The sequence below is a fragment of the Oculina patagonica genome, chromosome 10 (assembly GCF_052425735.1).
Source record: "Oculina patagonica isolate OP01 chromosome 10, crgOcupat, whole genome shotgun sequence".
Taxonomy (NCBI): Eukaryota; Metazoa; Cnidaria; class Anthozoa; order Scleractinia; family Oculinidae; genus Oculina; species Oculina patagonica.
Genome location: NC_135767.1, coordinates 22,921,210 through 22,940,709, shown reverse-complemented (window position 1 = coordinate 22,940,709; position 19,500 = coordinate 22,921,210). Strand labels below are relative to the sequence as shown.

The window sequence follows — 19,500 nt, the reverse complement described above, 5'->3', positions numbered from 1 at the left end:
TCTACACGATCAAATACATGTCATTTAAAAATTGTCACAAAAATTGCTCGTGTAAAAAAGGGTTGGTTTTGGTGCATGAAGTTGTTTTAAAACCTTTCACCCGTTGCGATCAAGCACATTGCTTTACGATGTAACGTCTTCTTGTGACCAGATGCCACTAAAAAAAGCGTTCCAGCGTATTTTGTGCGTTTGCTGATACGAAAACGCTGCAGTCAGTTTATTTTAGCAAAACAGGAAGTTTCTTGTTCAACTTCCGTCACAAAAACACTGCGAGAAAGGTTGCACGATGCTTTAAGTAGTTTTACTGGATGAAAATGTATAACCACAGAATGACCTAAATCGTCCAATGCGATTCAGGAAATTTCACATAATTATGCATAACAAACATTATACTCACTTTAAACACAAGTGCCGACATTAGAACTAAAATAAAATAAGTAATAATACATTAGAAACGAATGAATACATTAAAATTATATTCATGCTAATTATTCAGTTTGTGTGTCAAGAGTCACGTTACAGGAACTTACAGTTTATAAATACGTCACACGCCAAAATTGATCAGTTATAAAAGCATCAAGACTTAGAAGACTGCGCAGTGATCAATCACGACATTGAATAACACAGGAATCGCGTTTGAAAAACGTTTTCTGTTCCAAAATGACAGCAGCTTTATCGACCATGCACCGAAGCAGATATTTGTTGATTTTAATGTTTCTATCGACGTTGCACTATCCATGCGTGACAGAAGATCTGCTTGACCCAAAACTTCTCAGTCAAACTCTCACTAAACTAGCTACAGATGGACTTGGTGTTGACGATTTGCAGGTAAATAATAAAAAGGTTTTGGTGTGAGTTTAATTTTAAATATTACTCATTTGATGTTTTTTCTGTGTTATTAAAAAAGTGGCAGTCTGAGGCACTTTATTTATTTATTTATTTATTTATTTATTTATTTATTTTCACTTGCATAGATGGTTTTTGATACTGTTCTAGATTAGTAACGGTTTGCCACAAAGGAAAACACTAAAGAAGTTTAGCATCTTTTATAAGAGAGGCTATGAGCAGTAGAACGCTGTTTCTTCGCATGTCTTATGTCATCATGTTCATTTTCACGACTAACGTTGCGTTAAGGGTTGGTACACTGCTTTTAGCACACAAACACAAACTAATTAGCATAATGTTTTCAATGTTCCTTGACCGTATTTATACAATCTAAAACGACCTAAAACAACTGTAACCATATGTAGAAAGCAATAAAAGATATATGAAAATATAAGATTTACAAAAAGCAGTAAATTATCCTTGCTTATTGGAAACAATAAACAGATAAATCAAACAAGCAAAGAAAAACAAACACGAGGTCAATTTGTTTCGAGGATTCAGTGGAGACTAAATCACGTTGTTGAGTTGACTGTCGAGAGAATTTATTTGAAGTAACGATTTTACTCGGTATGTTAAAATACTGTGTTAACTTCATGTACACGTGATGCAAGTGCAAGGAATAGCGAATTGTTTATCCTCCTGTACTACAGTTTTTGCTTGCGTTTGCACTAGCTTCACTTGTGAATACAGCTAACGCTAATTCAAACGCAACACAGCGAAGCGTGACTTATCCGTCATCTTAGAAAATATGTCCTTAACAGCGCCTGCGTATCTTAAATTCTTTGCGTTTTTGTTTTACGTGTGAACGTTGCTGCATCTATCTCGTCCCCAGAGGCCGCGATCCTTCTGGTCTGCGCCAGGGATTGGGACCGGGACCTCTGGGCTATTCTGAAAGCCCGCCACAAAGGCGTCTAAATCTGATTGGCTGTTGAAAAACTTGTTCGTTTCACCACAATCTCCGGCGCACACGCACAATTAAACCGTAACCAGGTTTTTCTGGTTCCGGTTTTGGATTTGTCCAGAGCCGTTGAGTTTCCCAAACGCTAGTCAAGGGAAACGCAGGCTCTGGGAACGAGATTGTTTCTGCATTTGCATTTTCTAGTTTGCGTTTGATTCGCACGTGACAATGAACCAGACTTCGACAATCAACGATAAATCAATTTTTAATTTAAATAAACCCCATTTTGTTCATTCATGTCCAAGATTGAACGCAGGTATCTTTTGATTATTACTTCGTTTATTGGGTGAATTATTGGCCACTTTCATATTACTTCATATTTGACAAAATTGTGTTTCTTTCGGTGAACTATTTAGTGAAGACAGTTTGCGATTCCTGCAACGAGAGAGCACGCGATATATCCCAAGGAGTCGGTTACAGGAGTTGTTTTCTTGACATTTATGATTGATTCTCTGCTAATCAGTGTTCAACATTCTTAACGCAATCTTTAATTTGTTTTGGCTAAAATAACTATGGCAAAACTAATTATATAAGAAATTTAAGTTCTATAGACCTCTCTAAAGTGTTGTTTGGAAGGCTGCTCTTTAGAATTTTAATTAAATCTGGTCCATATGCCCATGCATGTACAATACGTGGAAAAAAAATCCTCCGGGAAATTTCAGATAATTTGGAAATAAGTGATTGGCGTTCTAAACTAAAGGGATCATTTAGCTTTGTTGGCAAAAGCTACAATAGCTCTTCTTCGTCTTCCCATTTTAGGAACATTTTGACAAGTTACAGTTTACTGAGACTGCAGTAGACGGCAGTTCCATCATCCCCAACGTGGTAGCGGAGGTTTCAGGCAAGTTCAAAGATCGATTTCAAGTTGTAAGAAAACTTAAACAAGCTGTCGAATCTTCTTGGCCCAAGTCTCCTACAACAAGCCCAACGGAATGCTGCCAAATAGCGAGCTCGTCAAGTGGCCTAGAGTACGATTCAAGATTTCGCAAGAAAGTTGACTTTTCACGTGTATGTGTGAAAATACCTGAAAGTGCCCAGTCCTCAAGGGAATATGTTGCTGATTCTGTATTAGCGAAGATGGAGAAGATAATGAAAGATCATCCATTTATAAAATGGCAATACTTCGCATCAGAAGATGGCACTTACACGAATTTCCCAGCGTTTGAGGATACTGCAGACTGCAGATCTTATGATCCTCGTTTCAGACCATTTTACGTGGAGACAGCAACACCAGAACCCAAAGATGTTGTTCTTGTTATTGACAGAAGTGGATCAATGGACAGAGATGACAGGATAAGACTGGCTAAGGAGGCTGCTAAAACATTACTTAGTACAATGAACCCAAGGGATAGAGTAAGTACTGAATGCAATACAGGGGTAAGAAGGTCGGCACTTTTCTTTGACAAAAAAGCGGTGCCTGGAAACAGTGCAACTTTGTGTCAATTAAGCCGTTGCTAAGAAAGACGCCACCCAAAGCGTGTGAAATGCGGATATTGGCGGTTTTTGCGTTTGATGTTTCAATCCGCTGAGATGTTTTTTGCATTTTCAGCCAGATTTCTCACCTGATGTTAGACGTCATTGAGAATGTTTTAGTGGCGTGGAATAACAAGCGATAAATTTACCACGGTTGACATTTAACAACCCCAAAAAATGATTAATCATTTCAGAATCATTGGAGTTATTTTAGTTAGTATAATAAGGAAGCCTTACTTTTGCCAGACTGGTCGCCGTTACCACTGTTTGTTGTTTTTATGTCCGGCAAACTTTAATGGAGGAAGCAAAATGCAAATAGCTATTGTGTTTTGTGCACGGTCAAGACCAAAACATGCGAACTAAAAAATGAACTTTGTCAAGCTATTCACTCTGCCCTTAGCAACTATTCGATAGCTACTGCGCAGACTCGGTTGCCTGGCACCGCTTTGCCGAATTTATGTGTATCAAAGGAAGTTTCTCTCCCTCTCCCCCCCCCCCCCCCCCCTGGTGAAATATAATAACAACTTACATCGATGAAGATTTTTCAATCCCTTTCAATGTACGTAAACGACAAGCAGCCCTGGTACTATATGTTAAGCTTGGCAAATATAGAAAGATCATGTTTTACTGTTAATAAAAGTAAGTTTATCTGCTATGCAAGTATGCATTTAGCTTTGTAGAAGATCATTTCTATTAAGTTTTTCTAGTAATTGTTTTATTCTGGTATTTCTGCCATTTTTCTTTTTTTAACTATTATCTTTTTTTGTACATATATGTTTAAGGATTATTTGTTCTGTAATCTACCGCCTTAATTAAATGTGTAAAATGTAAAATGCCTCTTTTCTAACCTTATATTTACTTTAAATTAATAAATGGTGGTCACCCAACTAGTTTAGCTTTTTAGTTATTTTGGGTGACCAGCAACTGTATGTATTTTTAATTTATTTATTGTTTAAGTTGTTACTTGTAATTTTACAGCTCAAATAAACCTTGTTGTTGTTGTTTAAACGTATAGACAAACAGTTCATATCGATTAATTGATTGTTCAAACGATTTTGACATTGATGTATTATTGTTCTTAGATTGGATTGGTAAAATTTAGCAGTTTTCCTGAAACACCAACTGGACACAGGAATGATGGACGAGACTGTCACAGCAAACGCTTGGCGGATGCTACACCAATTAACATAAAATACTTGAAAAATTACGTCGAAGCTATTACCGCTGATGGTAAGTCAACAAAAAAAAAATAATAATTGGGGTGTCTCGTCACGATCCTGCCATTTTGGTGAGGGGACGTGGAGGTCTGAGCCCCCCGCTTCGATTCCCGTACCTTTTTTTCCCGGTTGCCTCCCACCTTTTTTAGTGGCTCCGGTCTATTTGTCCTATTTTTATTGCAAAATATTACGTACATGTATTGTTATATAGCTAGAAATATTTCCCCAACAGCGCACGCTCTTGTTGGCTTATTCGAGATAAAATAACAATAAAAACTGTTTTCCGCCAAATTTTCTGAGCGTTCTATGACGTCAGACGGTACCATTGCAATGTTCCCCGCGAATGTTGACCGACGAGCGCCATTCTTCTGAATCATCGTCGTGCTCTATAACAGGACACTTAATGAATGATCCCTCGGGAAACCAGTTAATTTTGTTTCCCTCTAGCCCAATGTTTTAAATTCTCTGGAAACAAAAATTAATTGTTTTCCTCGGGAATAGTCATTAAGAGTATAATGTTGCGAGATTTTCAGTGGATAAAAATGATATGCACACGTGTGATATCACTTTTGATCAATCAGCTCGTAGATATTGCATATTTCAATGTTCAGTTAAACCTAATTTTATCGATATTAAGTCGAAAAATTTCGGATCTTCCTCGACAATCTTCGGACATTTTCCGAAAATTTCGGAAAATGTTCGGATACATTTGTACGACCTTCGGACAACATTTTAAAAGTCGTCGGAAATCTTCGGAAAATCGTCAAAAACTTCGCTATTTAACAGTAGGTTTATAGGATTTGTGAAAACGTGGAAAGAAAGAAAAAAAATGAACAACAGCGCTGAAAGGTACATAAGAGAGAGGAGGAGAAAAACAATTGACATTCACTTATATTTTCACATCGTCTACTTTCTGGCGAGGAAACAAACGCGTTTACAGCGATTTACGCTTAAAACTTTGAAAATTTTGTTAACCTGGTTTTGATAAATCCAGTCATTTACTCCCACAGTATGACCGGAAAGGTCACGAATATGCCTCTCGCGTTGCAATCAATCATTTCCTATGCATCTGGAGTGAACCTAGCCTTTCTGGATTTATGAAAACGTGGTCAACGAAAAGTGACCTGAGTGTTTTTGACCACGCACGTTACACTGCGATATGGCTTTAAACATGCCGAGAAAATCAACAACACTGAATGGTAAATAAGAGAGACGAGGAGAGAAAAAAAAGACTGACATTTACTTAATTTTTTAAATCGTTTACTTTGAAGATAGCTTCTGGCGAGGAAAATACTCGTTTACAGCGATTTGCGCTTAAAACGGTGAAAATTTCATTAACCTGGTTGATAAATCCAGTCATATAAATAATACATGGTTGCTTGGGGATTTTGAACACTCGAAGAAAAATTTTCCAGCGCCATTTTTTTAAGCCCTCTCTACTCCCGGCTCCTGAACATCTTCCGCTCCCTAGTTTCCGGAGCTTCCGCTCCCCATCCCTATCCCCATCCACAGACAGGGTATACGTTTAAACCGTTAAAGCCAGGATTTGTCAGTTTTCTCGATTTTCGTCTTCTGTTTTGGGAATTAACGGTCAATAAAGGTAAATTAAGGTCTTCAAAATAACAGTGTTTCAAATTACCGGCTGAGAGAAAAATTCTCTTTAGCTCATTTGAAAGTTTTTGAACTACATTTTTAGCGAAAATACGTGAGAGTAATATTGCACCTGTGTCTTTATGTTATTTTCCCACAGGAGGAACTGATTATTCCAAAGCATTTACTCGCGCTTTCGACCTGTTAAAGGGTTCATCTGCTGGAAAGGGTCCCTCCAGGAAAAAGGTCATTCTCTTTTTAACAGATGGTGAACCAACCGACGATAAACCGACAATCATGCAGACGATGAAAACAAAGAACGCAGAGCTTAACAACACGGTTGTGATAATGACGTATGGTATGTTGCAGAACTTGCAAATACTTGAAGATATTGCTAAGCAAGATGGAACTCGGTATGGTGTATCAAAAGCACCTGACGTCACTGTAAGTACATAATTGATCGTTCGTGTTATTGGTTAAGGGAGGGAGGGGGTGGAATTTTAATTACCACCCCTTCTTTATCAAAATTTTATTACCTGCCTACACCCCTCCCTCCTCTAATAAGCCAAACTATTTGAGGTGACCCTCCTCAAAAATGATAAAAAAATGAAAACTTAACTTATCAAGTCAAACTTAATAATATCAGGAAAGTTGCATTTTTTTCCTTATAAGGAATTCATAAAGACTTGACGTGATGTAGCTGAAATGCTACGGAATCGAATATCTTAACTGCTTTTGTTGCTGTTATTAATGGTAACAATGATGACGAGTTTTCATGCTCGGGGCGATTGCAATTCAGTGTTTATTTTTTTGTCTTAACGTTTCTTCCCTCGACAATTATTTGATGTCACTAATCCCATGTCACTTTTCTTTTTCTTAAACTTGAGGTCAGGTCAAAAAAATCGTAAACAAATATTCGAAATGCATCCGTGTTAAATCATTTTTAACATGAAGTGAGCCATGTTTTGAAACATAATTAATAGAGGGAAATGGTTATATTAGGAAGACCGGCAAAGTTCTGTGTTGTATGTTTTTGTTCGCTATTTTAAGGGGTTGACCCTGCACAAAACCTGACAAAAAACTTAGGTGACTACATGTGTTTTTACACAACTAACCAATTAAAAAAAAATGCGATTACGTAATCCATGCATAGTGTATGACCGCAAACAAAAGATGCACAGGGACGTGAAGCTTCCAACCTAAATCTTGGCCTCTTTGTTTGCTCATTAAATTTTTGCCGGGCTTCCTAATTAACAATTTGCCTATGTTTACTATAGTAATGTAAATGTAACAGGGCTTTTTTGTTATATTAAAATTTTGCTTTCTGTATTTAAAGGCTGGAAAGTTTACGCCGGTCATGGACACAAAAAACCTACGAAAGGACTTGGCAACATATTACGATTTCTTCTCCACACAAACTGTTCGTGACGAACCAATTATCTCCATTCCCTACATTGACGCCTTTGGAACAGGTACGCTTTATAAGATATGGTAACTAATGGCCTATTCATATGAGCCCGGTAACAGAGCTGGTGCGGTAAGCGGGGCGAATTTTGTCTTCTGTTCATATGGAAAATTTCAACCCGGTCACCGAGATGAATAGTTGTGACAAGATCATAGTCTAATACATGTTGCCCTTTCACGGAAAAGCGTATGTAAAAATAAAACCCAAACACAATTATATCCCCTATTTGAAAAACAAATGTATTTCTGGTAACCCGAGTATCGCCAGCCCTATTATTGGAATCTCGGCCGGAAAGAGCGAGATCTCGGTAACCGGGCTAGCCCACCTCCTTGCATGAACACATTGAAATCTTTACAAAGGAAAGTAAAAAGGCGACATCCCGGAAACCGGCCCGGCCGGTTGACCGGAACACATACGGGAAGACCGTAAATAAAATTTCCAAACATTTTTATTATTTATCTTTTATCATACCTGTGCATATTTTTCAGCCGGCATGGAGATGTGCGTGTTTAAGTTTTGTTTTGTTGTTTTATTGCTTTTCATGTCGCCTCAATGAATATTCTTGTATTCCCACAGGTCTGTTAACATCCATAACACTGCCTTGTTACCACGAGGGCAAATTCATTGGTGTTGTTGGCACAGACCTTAGCATGGAAGACCTTCTTTCTGAAATCACCTACTTTCATAGAGGACAGTCAAGTTATGCTTTCATGACGGACAGCTCCGGAAGGACCATGATGCATCCTCTTCTACCAGCCCCTTCTGACGCTTATGGGGACCCAATTTTTATGGACATCACGGCCTTAGAACCTGAACCGGAGTTTTATTCCGTATTTCAATCAATCAAAAGGTAAGACAGGAGTTGCCACGATATTTTTTTTCCCCCTCTCCCCCCCCCCCTTTGGATTCACCCTTAAACTACCCGGGTGCTAAAAGCAAAGCCCGCTAGAGGTCAAGCAACGCGCCGGGATATCCAATACAAAGCGTCTGACTTTTCTTGGTTTTAAACGTCACAGATCGGAGCTTGCTCTCCTGCATGACAGGTTGTGTAACATGTTACCGTAAGCTGCAAAGGTCCATGCGATAATTGGTAAGAAGGCAGTTGTGGTGGCATCCGTCATCAGTCGGTGTTACGATATTGTCAGATAAACCTACAAAATGATGAACTCGAATTTGTGACTCAAACAGAATTAGCATATCTAACTCCAGTACTTAAAGGGACAGTGATCCTGCTAGCTGGCTAAAAAATGCTTTATTATCTTGCTTTACAAAGAAAACCTACCAAAAGTGGTGAAAGCAAAGAAATGCCAACTAAAAAGATGAGAAATAATGATAAAAGATTCACAATTTCACCAGAATGGCAATTTGATTCCTTGGCATCCTATCACAAAATCAATTTTGATGAAATGTAATCCACTTCCACCATCGTAATCTTGTACTTTTTCCTTTAAATACTTGTTATATTTTACTCTATAGAATCTTCTTATCCAATTTACTAGTAAATTTACTTCTAATTTGCAATTTACTTGTATGTTTGGTGGCATGTTCCAATATAACATGGTAAAAAGGAAATCAGCGGGGACACTGTCCCTTTAACTTATGATAAACAAGATTGAGTCTTGTATACATGTTCTTTTAGAACCTCTTTACCCTTCGCTAAATGGTGCTAATAATAACGGCATCAAAGATTTAAAATCAGTTAGGACACTTTCTGGCTACCTTCTCTTCTTACCACCAGGCCAATTGGAAGGTAAGTGGATAAAAAGGGACGCTGCCGATCTTGTTGATGTTTTTTCCTTTTTTCTTATAAAGTGGTGGATCTGGAGAGAAAACCTTTTCATCAAAACGTTTTCTGCCTCGTGGCGGCAAAGAAAAAGAAGGAGTTACAGTTTTAGAGGTGCCGTCAAAGTATCACTGGATGCCAGTTGAAGAGACAAATTTTACCGTTGGAATCGTCGTAGCAGTTGGCGATAAGGACGAAAACCTTGGAAGTCAATCTATTCCTTCAGGTGAATAAAAGAACAGACATTTCCTCAGATTGCTCTAATCGGGTGTTACACCTTAACCCCTGCTTTCCAATAAGGCGCAGTGGTAATTCTAGCTTCATCAGTTTCTGTAATGTTTCATTTTCCGGGAGTGGGTTATCAGCCCCCCGCCCAACACCCAACCATGAGGAACAGGAGCTGTTCTTCGTCTGGCCTCTACCCTTTGTCCAATCTGGAATGGTTAGACCTGCCAGGGACCAAAGTCCCCGCTGGCACAGCTCTCTGGGTCATTGAGATACACAAGCTTCACCACCACCGTGAAGGTGACAGACCAAAGTGAAGATCTCCTCCCGATAGACAGAGACAATTACACCAAGATGTGTTTGAATAACAACTTTATGGGAAATGGGAAGAAAACAAAGAAACGAATTTTGGCTGCTTTGTAACATGTATACGACACAAATATGACCCGGAAACGAAAACTATTTGTAACGCATTGTGCATGAGTGCTTATTAGCTTCCGAGGCCACTTAGCTTCACGTGAAAGTAGTGGGATTACTAAACCAGTTCACTTTGTTTTTCCTTACACAGGTTTTACGTTTCTGTACCATCGTTTGGACTTAATCAAGCCTGGAAAACCCTGCGTTCACTTTAAAAGATATTCAACTAAAGGTTTGTATAAAGTCATCGATAAAATGGTTTAGAAAAAGTAGCAATGTGTTTTTATTAGGAAATCCACAAAATGCTCTCGTGTCTTTTTATTAACTCTGATTTCCTTCGTTATGAGCCTCAGAAATCTTTAAATACTTTTTCTTCAAGATATAATAAATGAATTTAATGTTATTTTTTTTACTTATTTTAGAATCAACAATTGTGAAGTTTGGTGCAGAAGCGTTTAAAGATCCATACACCTATCTTGGATTGGACGAGACCGTATCTCGTGTCAATGCGTACAGAAGTTTTATGACAGGTACAAGCGCACACAATCCTGGATTCAAACAAGGCATTCGGGACACAGTTATAGCCACAAGAAAGGTCGAGGACATTTGGTTTCGAGAAAAGAAAGATTACACAAAATATCTGGTTTGGAGATATATTGGCACGGCTAATGGTGTGTTTAGAATGACGCCTGGGACATCAATGGCGAAATCGTTTGATCCAAGAAAAAGACCATGGTAAAGTATCTGTAAATGGCTAACGCAATATAAAAGCATATTTAGTTTGTTTTTTTTACTTCTGATTCATTGGTTCAACAAACAAATATAACGTGAAAAATAACATTTTTTACGCAATCCAATCCAGTCTAATGGGATGGTGCTCACGTCCCACCAATGTGGCTCGGCTTCGGCGTCATATGTGGGATGACATTGTTGTTGGTTTTTGTCCTTGCTTCAAGGTTTTCTCTACGGGATCTTCGGTTTTCCTCCCCCGCCCCTCCCTGAAAAACTAAAATTACAACTCCTAATTCGGCGTGGAAAGAGGGCCTGGCGGCCCGCGTGGATACCTACTGGAGCTTATGTGCAGGCTTCCTCTTAAAAATAGTTATTTTTTTAAACCAATCTACTCCAATCCAAATCAGAACGCAATTGACCGATTTTTTTTTTATGAGCAACTGAAGACAATAGCATAATAGCGGCGATGAAAGTCAAATCCATGGTTATGCCGTACACGATTGACGTGTTTAATGACATTGGCGATTGCCAAAGTATGATGATGATGATGATGATGATGATGATGATGATGGTGATGACGATGGCGAAAAAGATGACGATCTGGGAACATTCTGCAAGTACTTAGACCAAGGACCAATTATCTTAAACGACAATTTGGTTATTCCAGGGGTGTTCTTTAGATAGACTGCCATCTTGACTCGTAAGCCATTAACCCTAGAAAGCTTTAGAAAGGGAATCGATAACTTTTACGCCTCAACGAGAACCCACACGGCAAACACGTTAACCAGTATTATAAATATTTTTGCATCATTTTAACCGTGGTTAAATAAAGTTAAAAAAAACATTGAAGATGGTGACGAACATAAAGATATTTCCGTGTACATTTATCAAATCTTATCATATCATTTAGGTACCACTCGGCGTTAAGCAACACGGGAAAGGTTGCCCTCTCCACGCCTTACATAGACGCCGCGGGAACAGGAGTGGTGATAGCTGCTTCCCACTCTATATACCGTGGAGAAATAAACAGCCAACATACTACGAATGATCAAGTTATTGGAGTCATGGGTGCGGACTTTCCTTTATCATACTTTAAAAAGTAAGACTGTCTGACAAGTATTATAAACATTTAATTATTTGAGAAGAGAAATGCATGCAATAGTTTAGTTACGCATGGAAAAATGCTTAACATATACCTTAACGTACTACATATGTGTGAGACATTTGACTCAGTGTCTGAAATGAAATGAAAGTTGACGAATTGATGAGATCGGTGTATTGGTTTTAAATCTTGCATTTCGTTAGACTGTATTTATGAAAATGTTGTTCGTGATGCCGGCCCTTTTCCAGGGCTTGCGTAATGTGGTTAGCCTGATAATACGGTCATTTTTGCGTGTCCCTTTTGTGTCCGTATTAACAGAGTTCCATTGTTTTCTCAGACTCCTAACAGATATATATCCAAAGTGCAAGGAAAGCAACTATGATTGTTTCGTGTTGGATGGTGCGGGATTTCTGATCATGCACGATGATTTCCTTGTACCTGACATAACAGCTAAAACACTGGAATATGTCCACATCACCGAAAAGGAAAAAGACTTTGCTGAGGATCTTTTACAGAAAGGATATTTAGTGAAGGAGGAATGCCGCAACTTGGAGAAAATCAAACTACAGAGCTTTTATGAGTTAAAGATACCATATCCACAAGGCGTAAATACGCTTGATAGCGGAGATCGTTGCAAGAAGTATCAGGTTTTTAGTGTTGGTGAAAGCAATGCCTTTGTAGGTAAGAAATATGTATTACATTGCCTTTCGAGTATCCAAACATTTCATGCGCACTAAATGGTCGCATTTCCATGAATACTAAGGGAAAATGGCCTCAGTCAACAATTAACGACAGAAACGCTAAAACTGGTAAACAGGAGACTGTGACATCAAAATATTATAGGGTACATTCTGGGAAATGTCTCGAAATTTGGTTGTTGTTTAGCTTGGATGATAAGTTTTAAATTTTACGTTTTCAATGTTGGCGCCGGCCAGACATGGCATGGTGGAAATAAACCAAGTCTGTTTAGTAATTAACGTACATCTAACTGTATATGCCTATGCTTTCTCTCCCTTAATTGCATCCCATTTCGCTAAATTTAAGCTCCATGTGTCGCATTGTATTGCATTTCTTGAGAAAAAAGTGGTACGTGTTGGTCACTAAAGAGAATGTGCGATTTCTACTGATTCCTTCCTAGTAATCTGCGTGCATGTTACTGACATTTCTCAATAAGCTTGCACCTTGACACAATCTGTATTGTTTACATGTTTCTATATCAACAGGAATCATATCACGTGACAGTTTCTGTTACTCCAAGTCTTGCACGTGCTCCAATAATAAAGAATGTTCCAATGTGCAGGGTTTGACCTGCCAGTGCCCATGCACCTCGCCACTTGAGTTCCATTACTGTAGAAGCGAGTTTCCAGCTAACAAGTAAGATGGTGTCTAAAGTACATGTATATTAATGTAAAAAGGGGGAAGTGTGTTACATGACGGGAAAAGCAACAGGGAGATACTAAATTCCCATACTACGACATCATTATTGAGGGCAATGGTTATGTAGCGTGCAAAGTTCTTTGTTATAGGGTTTTATTCGCCATTTTGGGGGTTAACCGTGCACAAAATCTGACAAAATACAATAGGTGGTTACATACATACATACTTTATTTGATGAGTAGGTTGGGTAAAAAGGCAGCCAAAGGGCTGATGTGGACCTACATACTAAAAAAAAATACATTTATAAATTTAAAACTACACATAATAACATAAGAAAAAAGAAGAGAAAAAAATAAAAAAAATGAAAAAAAAAAAAAAAAATACCTTTTTATTAGCGACTACTGTTGCCCCCTTGTCAAATGAAAAATTGTCTATAATTTTAAATTTTATGTAAAATTTTTAAAAAAAAGAAATCTGTACTAATAATCTATTAAAAATCAGTAACCTCTTTTGGGTGTCTCTCTCCGATAAATCTATGATGTTAATTGGTTAGGAAACGAGAAGATCTAGAAGATTTTTAAAGTTCGCTATTTTGGGTCGTGTTATAATATACTTTGTGCATAAGTAACAGTACGGATTTTTTATAGAAGTAGGAGATGGGTAGCATCGGATTCTGAGACATGTGTCATCTGCCATCGTTGTTAAGGTTATTATACGCCTGCTCTTGCATGAATATGATGTAGAGAGTTCAGTGCAGAAGGAGAACAATTTCCCCATACTGAGATTCCATATTTAACTGGGGATAATTGTTTTAAAGTATATTTCCTCGAGGCCTTCTTGGGGAGGATTCTCATTCTCTTCAACGCTCCAACCTTCTGCGTGAATGTTTCTTTACTGAGTCAATGTGCACAGACCATGTCAGCTTTTGTCGATTTTAACTCCAAGGCAAGTGGTATAGTTAACCAGGTCGTATGGACAGTGTTGAAGTAGAGGGGAGGTATAGGCCCAACAAAGAGGATTTTCTTATTATCATTGCCTCAGTTTTAATTGGGTGGATAGTTAGCTGATTTCTAACACTCACTGAGGACTTGCTCCATTGTTTTGTTTAGTGATGACATAACCAGGTCAACATTTGGACCAATACAGTAGACTGTAGTGTCGTCTGCATACTGTAGAGATCTCCTGAATCTGTGGTCAGGGAGATCATTAAATATATGGTGTATAGCCTGGGGCCAAGAAGCGAGCCTTGAGGAACTCCATAGCGTACATAGTCAGTGGCAGACCTACAGTTATTTACTTCAGTAAATTGGCGTCTATCAGTCAGATAGCTCATTAGCCATTCATGGAGAGATCCTGATATTCCAATGGCATGTAATTTATGTGATAAAATATAATGGGGAACAGTGTCAAAAGCTTTTTGGAAATCAATAAAAACAGACCGACTGTTAGACCATTGTCAATGCTGTCTTCCATCTCTCAGTCATTGAGATAAGCATTCCTTCGGTTGATAGTCCTTTGCTAACCCCCATTGTTTACAGCTTTTTGTACCACAGCTGTTCAGATGGGTATCAATTATGCTGCAGATCTGACTTTCAAGTAGCTTGCTGGGGATGCTTAATAGTGATATTGGCCTATAATTTGAAACGTCTGCTGGACTTCCTTTTTTGAAGATTGCATTAACTTTTGCAATCTTCCATGTGTTAGGAAAGCTGGACTGAGACATGCTGTTCTTGAAAACGGTTAAAACGTGTGTTCATGCAACTAACCAATAAAACATTGCGATTACGTATTTTTTTCGCCAAACAAAAGATGTGCACTGCTCAAATGAAGGCTCCGTCCATAACAATGGAAGGTATATCATTCCAGTCCGTAATATAACTGTTAAAAAAGAACTTAAAATAGTTCGTTCGGCCAGGTTTAAGTCTTTTAGGAGGAGCGATTTTACAGACAACACATTTTAAAGGGGCTATTTCACGGACAACACTTTAAAGGTGCGTTTTCACGGACAACACATTGAAAAAGTTGGCAAAGTTTTTCAAAATTGTCGTTCAAAATTTGTCTTAATTTTAATCAATCGGAAACATTCTTGGATATTTTCGCCTTTTTATTACTCCTTTGTTGTTTTTCTATGTTAGAAAACTATTATTTTGAGGTTTCCTGCAATTTGAAAGGAATCAGAAAAATGACTTAATATACCGTGACATTGCTCCCTTAAGTTCCTGAAGCCTTAAATGTTGTGCGTTTATTGGTGCAGTAGTGTTGTATGGAAAAGTTACACGATCATAGTAAAAGGAAATCATTTTAAACATTTCATTTTTCTTCTTCTCAGTATTTCTATTTGTCCTGTACCAGCCCCTGTCGTCCCATCTGAAGAAGTCAATGATCCTTCAGTCACTGGCTTAGAAAATGTTTTGACCCACAATGCAGCAAGAAGACAGATTCAGGGTCATGTGACGGAGTCGTGGGATGCTATTGGTGCGTTAGAGACAAGCACAATGCTCCACTTTCAAAGAAATACTGCGCTGATATCAATTCCTGTTATGGTGGAAAAGAAGGTAGGTCCAGCTGAATTTTAACTTTTTTTCCACTTTCTATGGTCAATAGACGAAACCAAGCAGCCAATAAACAATACCTTCGTTCGTGCCAACAAAGAAGCTTACATCCTAATCTATAAATGCACTTTGGTTAATTGCTGTTCGTGGTCAGCAGAGAACTTGGTGTTTCATCTACATGTCACCAATAGGTTTACTTTATACAGTGCTTACTACTTTATACAGTAGTTTTGGAGAGAAGGTGATATTTAAGGTGGCTTAATACAGTTTTGAGGGGGTAAGTGAGCCCAACTTTTAACTCTCTTTAAAAATATTCAGGAATGTTCATTCTTTCTCGTATTACTGTTTTCTAAAGCATATAGCCATCATATCCACATTTGACCAATAAAAATGCTAATAAGCAATCAATAAAGAGCCAAAATGAATGGCCGAGTGCTTGGGAGGGGACTGGGCACTAGTTGTTTTAACAGCGTTTTTCTCAAAATCTACCCGTATGACCCCACCTCAAAATTTCAGAAATTACAAATTGGTTTTGATTAAACATTCATGCAAAATAAAATAAAAATCTGTAAGACAGAATTTGAGCTATTTTTTAAATGGGCAAAATATCGCATTTTCCTATTTTGCGAAAAATCTGTCTTACAGATTTTTATTTTATTTTGCATGAATGTTTAATCAAAGCCAATTTGTAATTTCTGAAATTTTGAGGTGGGGTCATACGGGTAGATTTTGAGAAAAACGCTGTTAAAACAACTAGTGCCCAGTCTCCTCCCAAGCACTCGGCCACTCATTTCGGCTCTTTATTGATTGTTTATTAGCATTTTTATTGGTCAAATGTCGCATATGATGGCTATATGCTTTAAGAAACAGTAATAAGAGAAAGAAAGAACATTCCTGAATATTTTTAAAGAGAGTTAAAAGTTGGGCTCACTTACCCCCTCAAAACTGTATTAAGCCACCTTAACAATTATCCTGCGAAATCGCGCGGAATATCATTTGATACTTAGCTGAGTGGGCTAGAAACAGGCGATTAAGCATGATTATTGTTTTACACACACAACAACTATTTAAATCGCCCTGTAGGGCATTCACTTGTTCAACATTCTATCTTATTCATTTTGTAATAAATTGCAACAAAATGCGCCGTTTGCGTGATACAGCCACAGCTTGAAAAGTAGCTCTAACAGTTATCATTACTCCATGTAAAATATCACCAGACAGATGACTTGCCAGAAGCTTTGTTCCACATGGCTTTTGCGAGTCGCAGTAAAAAGCAGTGATTTAATTGGACATTACTCTGTTTGATTTCTCAGGCACAAGAGCTCCTGGAAGCAAAGGTATTCCGAACGACGACGACGATGATGACGATGATGATGACGGCAAGGGAGGAATATCTGTTGGAGCCATCGCTGGTATTGTTCTGGGGTCGATAGCTGTCATTATTGTAGCTGTCATTATCGTCGTGAAATGCAATAAGAGACAGAGAGTTCCTAAAAACCGGACTGTCAATCAACCAGTGGCTGCCCCGGCCCCCACGGTGTCTTACAATGCGCCTTCTCCGGCATATCCTCCGTACGGACCCGAGCCTGGTCTTTCTATGCACGCCACGAGCATTGCAATGCCACCGATTTATGATGAGCAAATGTCGCCTGTGGCATCAGCACCGCCATATAACCCTTATTATAAGGGTGCTAGTGCGTACTAGACACTTATACAGTCAACTCCCTCTTAACGGACACCTCTACAAGACGGACACCACCATAAGACGGACACCTGGTGTTGGTCCCGTCCCTGCCGTTTTTTCCGTCATTTTACTGTAACTAAACTCCCTATAAGACGGAAACTTCTCTAAGACGGACAGTTGGAGCCGGTGCCGAGAGAGGAAATTAAATAAAGTAACGAAAGGATTAAAAGAGAACTGGCTGCCTGGAATAACCATAAGGGCTAGTGGAGCCAGGCAGCCAGTTGACATTAGCATTAAATGAAAATAAATTAACAGGTCGGCAAGAGAACAGATTCACACATACAAAGAAAGAAAAAGAGAAAGCACACTATTGGGGAAGTCCGTTTAAGAGAGAGTTGATTGTAAAGTAAATTAATGTACGTGATTTATGTTAGGCTATGCAGGCAAAATAATAAAAAAGTATTAAATAACAACCGACAGTAGCTACCAAAAGGCTATTCCATCATGCATTGATATATTTTGCAAAATGTATAATATTTGCTCCCAATACAAGAAAAAAATAACTGATCAAAGTGGAAAACACTATAGAAGCATGGATGGAAACCAAGGTTATCTTAGAATGATGAATATCGAAATAGATTATGGATTAGTTTTCGCTAAAACTTACGTTGTCATTTCTTTTTCTGACAAGTGCATTTTGCTTTATTTTGTTATACAATTTGGAGTATTGATGTGTTACAGTGGTACGTACCAAGCCGTTTCCACTTGACAAGGTTTTTGATTATTATTTTTATTTTTGGACAAAGACAACGTGGAACTTGACAACGCTGCTTTTCAGTGTTTTTCCACTTTATTGGTGGCCAGTTCAAGAAAAATATTTCAAAAAAGTTATCAAAAATTAATGAAAAACTTATCAAGCGGCAACGGGACGCGTGCGGCGCACATCACTGTAGAAGTCCGGCCAATCAACTTTTTATAGACTATTTTTTAGACTATGATTTGTTTAGTTATATACGATAGCTTCCACGGTAACGTAAGATTACATCATTTTATTTTACACTATTTTTCCCTTCTCTATTTAAACATTTTTGCTACAGAATTTGTATATTCAAGCTTTTATCTTATTTTAAATTAACGTATTTTTCCCCTTTGAGAAATGAGACCAAAACAGGATGTAATAAATTGTTCCTACATATTTCCTATTGAGGATGGGGAAGATTCATGAAAAATGTTTTGTCAGAGCTCAGTTGCTAATGCCTTTTTCTCTAGAAATAAAAGGGAAAAAAAGAAAAAGAGAATTTCTGTTAATTTTGCATGGCACATCAAATTAAGTCATTTCAGTAGACTGCACGCGTACGCGTGCATTCCTTACTTCGTTTGACGACATTAACTAAGTATTTCTGTAGTAGCCAGCTGCAGTTCTTTGCCTGATTTGCCAATAGCACATTTGCACGATGTCGTCATTTGACTACAACTACCAGAATTCATTTCGCTTTTCTTTTATTATTTAAATTTTGAATCCGCAGTGGGGTTTGAAAAACAATTGCTCTAATTAGAATGATACAAAGAAAAATCGAAGGATTCTGGTAGTTGTAGTCAAATGATGTCATCATGCAAATCGCCTATTAGAATTGGAAGCGAAATCCCAACGAAAAGTCACAGAAGGCATAAGCCCCTAAACCGTAACCGTTACATCCGTGAGCTATCGGGTAGTAACAACAACCCCAAAACCAAGCATTGGTGGTTTGTCCAAACATTTTTGCCGTAAACTATTGTTTCGCCCGTTGAGACATGTTGTAAAATTAACACTGTAACAACGCCAAGTCAACACGTCTTAATATTACTAAGCGAACAAAAACGTTCCAGCGTATTTTATTTTCTGGTACGATAACGTCGTAGCAAGTTTATTTTAGGACAATCAGGTGGTTCGTGTTTAACCTGCGTCACAAAAAACGCTGCATGAAAGGTTACACGATAAATTGCCTTTTTTAAGGAATTTTTATTGGATGAAAATTCGATGTTTAACAAGGCACGACTTAA

The 19,500-nt window shown here is 38.1% G+C and overlaps 1 pseudogene across 1 annotated transcript; it reads left to right on the top strand.

The window, feature by feature from the left end:
- The first annotated feature begins 550 nt into the window (after positions 1 to 550).
- On the top strand, positions 551 to 17,641 carry LOC144667470 (VWFA and cache domain-containing protein 1-like; annotated as a pseudogene). The gene is made up of 14 exons (XR_013573318.1): positions 551 to 828; positions 2,603 to 3,196; positions 4,399 to 4,546; positions 6,284 to 6,567; positions 7,460 to 7,595; positions 8,165 to 8,438; positions 9,401 to 9,597; positions 10,165 to 10,245; positions 10,436 to 10,748; positions 11,656 to 11,844; positions 12,185 to 12,528; positions 13,071 to 13,221; positions 15,554 to 15,779; positions 17,090 to 17,641. The product of XR_013573318.1 is annotated as a VWFA and cache domain-containing protein 1-like (transcript).
- Positions 17,642 to 19,500: the final 1,859 nt, after the last annotated feature.